Genomic DNA, 5552 nt, shown 5'->3' with positions numbered 1-5552 from the left:
CCTGGGGCCCCATAGATCTGGGGGATGTGGTAGGTGTAACATGGATCCATGGGGCTGCAGGGTATTCAATGTATCACTGAATTATTCCAATCAGTTATTTTGTATTCCCCTCCAAACTTTTGTTCTTTGAAAAGTGAATTTAATAAAACCAGGCAGCTGGGACTAAGAGCCAACCAATCACTGTTCAGGGCCTGCACAGTGGGGCGTGTCAGGGGGGCGTGGTCACCACATCCATACATTGACCTATATAGAGAGGAACAGAGCAAAGATTTTATTGCCAAATCCTTTGCCCCTCCCCCTCCGATTAAACTTTTATTGCTTTATGGGCAGAATACCCAAAATGTAGAGGGGGTGGGGCTGTTTACTTCCAGGCTTTGCCTAATAAAGTCCATGAAACCTTTAAACTGCTCCTGCAGAGATTTGGGCGGCAGCCATGTGCGGCCAACGTCAACACAGAGCTCTGACTTGGCAGAGGGCGCCGCCAGCCAGGAGGGCAGAGTCCATTCTACTTAGACATTTCTTTAATCTAATTCAATAAAAGCAGCCAATGGCCACCGTGTACGTCTGTTTAAAGAGAACCTGCCACCAAAAACCATTAGAAACTGCAGCAAATTACAGCCCGTCCCTTTTCCTGGCTGCAGGATGTCCAGCATCATATAGCCCCTCCCTCCCCAGTCTGACTGGCCCCGCCCCTTTAATTTATTGGATTGCAGTTTTTCCAATCATAGAGGCTCAGTATCACTGTGGGTGGTCTGTATGCAAATACAACTATGTCCAGGACTGCCCACACACTGAAATCCACCTGTTAAGGCAATTTTAATATTTGCATAATCCCTCCCACTTATTGGATCAGAGCTGAGAGCACCAGGGAGGAGTACTGAGCCAGGGTGTTGTTAGCCACGCCCACCAGCCATAATCTACCTGCATTGCATAGACAAGCACAGAGACCCAGCAATACCATCCATGGATCTATAATAAAACAATTCATGAAAAGCAAGTTGGTAGGCGGATGGAGGAGAATTCAAAGCAAATGAAACTTCAGTTTTGGAATTTCCCCCTCACCCCTGCACAAAGAGGAAGCAGAGTCGGGGGTTGCAGTGCCATGCATGAGGCAATGATTTCACATCTTTATAAAGCAATGAAGCTGTGATATATATTCACATGATACAGTCTGCAAATATTTATTATTTACTGGTCCTTACATGTGGCAGCTGCATTCATTTTCCTTTATTAACCCGGTGATCCCGCCAGTAACACACTTCCTGTCTTAAAGTGACAACGCTTATTCACTGTACTGTATCCATAGGCAGCGTTGTCACCCTGGTAAAGAATGTTACAATTATGGATCACCTTCCACTTGTCTCTGCTCCATAACATAGGGCGTGCTCTGTAGTCCATCGAGAGAACAATGTGACTTATAACCTGTTATTACGCAGTATTTATATAGCGCCGACATATTACACAGCGCTGTACAAAGTCCATAGTCATGTGACTAGCTGTCCATCAGAGCAACTTACAATTTAATGTCCCCCCATAGTCATATAGTATTATTTCAGTCTAAGGTCAATGTAGTGGAAAGCCATTTAACCTAACTGAATGTTTTATGGAATGTGAGAGGAAACCGGAGTACCCGGGGGAAACCCACACAAACACAGGGAGAACCTACAAACTCCATGCGGATAGTGTCCTGGCCGAGATTCCAACCTGGGACCCAGTGCTGCAAAGACCAGAGTGCTAACCACTGAGCCACCATGCTGCCCCTATTGGATTTCTGGCAGGATCAATGGGTATTTTTGGCAGTTCAGCGAGGTATTCTGCAGAGTACATTACAATAATAATATTATTATTATTAATAAACAGGATTTTTATAGCGCCAACATATTACGCAGCGCTGTACATTAAATAGGGGTTGCAAATGACAGACAGATACAGACAGTGACACAGGAGGAGGAGAGGATCCTGACCTGAAGAGCTTACAATCTAGGAGGTGGGGGAAGTATCACACAATAGGGGGACGCAATGAAATAAATGATGTGCTTTTATTAATAAACAGGATTTTTATAGCGCCAACATATTACGCAGCGCTGTACAATGAATATGGTTTGCAAATGACAGACAGATACAGACACAGGAGGAGGAGAGGATCCTGACCTGAAGAGCTTACAATCTAAGAGGAGGGGGAAGCAGCATACAATAGGGGTACACAATGCAATAAATAATGCGCTGGCGGCTTTTATTATTATTAATTAAACAAGATTTATATGGCGCCAACATATTACGTAGCGCTGTACATATGGGTTGCACATGACAGACAGATACAGACACAGAAGAGAACCTTGTCCTGAAGAGCTTACAATCTAGGAGGCGGGGTAAGTATCACACAATAGGGGGATGCAATGCAATAAATGATGCGCTTTTATTAATATTAATAAACAGGATTTTTATAGCGCCAACATATTACGCAGCGCTGTACAATAAATAGTGATTGCTGTAGTGACATCCTGGGAAGGATGATCGGGGGCACCGCATGCCACCGTCGCTGTTGCTGCAGCCATTGCATTCATTCTCGACGATCACGACTGTTCAGATATAATGCGACGCATGAACTGCGTGGGAATCGCATCCTATGCAATCGTTTTCCTGCTGCAAGGAAGAAAAAAGTAGGGCATAAAAATTGAGCAGAACGTGGCAGCGACGGCGGGGCATGCGAGCCTGTGGCAGCCTGTTCTGCATGCTGGGAACGCACATGCGGCCATGGGCCATAGGAAGTGACTGCCAAGAGCTCGAAGGATCCGGTCTGAGCCGGTTTGATATTTCAAGCCATAGGAGCAGAGCCGGATTGTTTGTTTTGGCTGGGCTGGGAAATGCCTTTGGTCAGAGGCCTGCGGGGAGCCCCAGCCAGGCTGCAAGCATGCGTATTTGTGTTTGCATGCATTTATTATTATTATTATTATTATTAATAAACAGGATTTTTATAGCACCAACATATTACGCAGCGCTGTACAATAAATAGGGGTTGCAAATAACAGACAGATACAGACACCGGAGGAGAGGACCTTGCACAGAGGAGCATGTGTAAAATGCACATGTGTATTACATGTGTATTTGTGCATGCATGTGTGTGTTTGCATCTTTTTCTTATTTTCCCAGCACACAACTTTCAGCGGTTAACTTCAGCGCGGCCTGCGATTGGCCCAGCCGAAGGACGTGCTATTTCTGGAACGAGGATGATGCATTGCCACACGGCGTGCACGTTACATAACACGGGCTGTGATAGTTCATGATACACACACACATATTATGTGTCATACTTATTCTAGTTGTTTTTTATTGTTATAGCGCCAACATAGTCTGTGGTGTTGGTAATGCACGGCCAGATCTCCATGAACAGGCCGTAATGTCATATAAAGGGCCCTGGGCTTAGCATTGCAGCTCCCTGCACCCCTTGTTACCAGGAGCCTGGGGTATCTGGGGGGACTGGGGCAATTGCCTGGTTTTTACCCCTTCAAACCGCTCTGATAACATTCTATATAGAATAACAATCATTTTATATGTATAGCGCTCTGCAACATACTATAGCAAAGGGGATTTCTGAGAATAATTGTACTGCGCTGCGTAATATGTTGGTGCTATATAAATCTAATTTATTATTATTATTAATAATAATAATAATAATAATAATAATAAATAGAATTTTTTATAGAAAAACCTGTCACAAAAAAGTCCAAATAACTTTTTATAACCATTCAGTGCTGCTTATCTCCTTCAGCCTCTTTCAGCCACTTCCTGTCTGCATGGTGACAACGAAGGGTCGTGCATGCACAATGGGTGTCGGTGCAGATACCTGCAACCTCCACTAGGGGGTCATGTGACAGGGAGACTGTAGAAGTATAAAAGCCAATTATTGGCCAATTACAGGACCTGCATGGCAGGATCAACAAGAGTGAATGCTGCAGTTTTTTTAAAGGCGCTTTTGAAATCATATTGATTGATTGATCAAAATGGGCATTGCTGATAAATGTTCAATATTTCAATCAAATAGTGATTGAAACAGGCGCCTCTTCTTACATATCATAGCCCCTCTTGTTTGGGAAAAGTCTTTTAACTGCTTGTGCTGGCCCAGCTCCTCCCTTTACCCCCTTCATACCTTTTAATATCAGAGAGCAGTAAGTGGGAATACCATGAAGAGGCCGGTGACATCATATCCAAGATGGCGGCACCCAGCCTTGGGGCTTTCGAATGTCTACACAAGGAAGGGCAATCTGGTGACAGGTTCTCTTTAAGCCTTGTTCCCACTTTTTTCACTGTGTGGCCCTTCCTGGTGCCGCCTTTGCAGTTATAATGTCCAGGTTGGGTCCTGTGCCCAGTACTTATTGATTGCCATGGACGGTTGGCACCCCACTGGGCGGCTAATGGGGAGCTGCCATGACCATGGGCATGAACTGGGCATTGGTGTGCACTAAGCACGGGACCCATTCACCCTGCAGATGGGCCAATGACGAACCCAAACTTAGCACCAAACCGCTCTAACGTGGGTGAATCTTGCAAAATGAAAAAATAAAGAAATATTTGAACGAACATTAAAGGGTCTAATTATAAAGCAATGAATCTGACATTGGAATAATATTTACTGCCATTGAAGCACATGGGCTTGGAAGATTCCCACCAGGGAATGTCAGATTCACCCCGTATTTTTTTAAATAAAAACACAAACACGCCCATCTGTCATCCATATTGCTACCGGCATAAATCCATCGTTAGTCCTGATGACCTGATGACCTCCAATGTTTACACAAAGCTTAAAGGAATTCCCGATGACATCATTGACCATATATGGTCATGGAAATCACCTGGGATTCCTGCAGCTGTTATTGGCTGATGTAACCCTCTGACCTGTGCAGTGCAATATGCTTTAGAAAAATGAAGCCCAGGGCAATCCACTTTAAATTCCTTGACCGGGATGGGTTTTAGAGAGGGGTAAATAGGGCAATTGCCAATGACCCCACCTTCTCCAATGTGCAGGGAGCTAGGATGCTGTGCATTAGCGACCCCAAACTTTTCCCAAGGCCTCATTTTTTTCTAAAACGTAATAGCAACCCCAAACCTGATCTCTGGTTAAAGTGCGCCCTCCCCTTTATTTATCATGGATTTGCCACACCCCTACAGCATGGAAAATTCAGTGTGCCCCTTTAATTAGAGCACTTTGAGCAGCTTGTGCAGCAGATCTGAGTTCATTATGATCCTCCAATATAAAATATTACTCATGGGGAGTAGGAATGGGAAGGAAGGGGGGGTTATTTCTTGCTCAGGTTTCCTCTGCTGTCTGATCATGCCAGGAGGGCATGGGGGGGGGGGGGGTAACTTGCAGCAAGCTAAGTGAAAGTGTTTTATTTATATCCTCTGTGCTGGAGAGGAATTAAATCTCTAACTGCCCTGGAGGAGGATAAGCTGCATGGCTTGTCTGTGGAGTTAAGACTCAAAGCCGGGGCCATTCTCAGCCTGGGTGTACCCTCCGGGCAGGCTGTGCCACGTTTAGCTGACATGGGCCAGAA

Source organism: Pyxicephalus adspersus, chromosome 4, assembly GCF_032062135.1.
Source record: "Pyxicephalus adspersus chromosome 4, UCB_Pads_2.0, whole genome shotgun sequence".
Taxonomy (NCBI): domain Eukaryota; kingdom Metazoa; phylum Chordata; class Amphibia; order Anura; family Pyxicephalidae; genus Pyxicephalus; species Pyxicephalus adspersus.
This window is presented reverse-complemented; position numbering follows the sequence as displayed.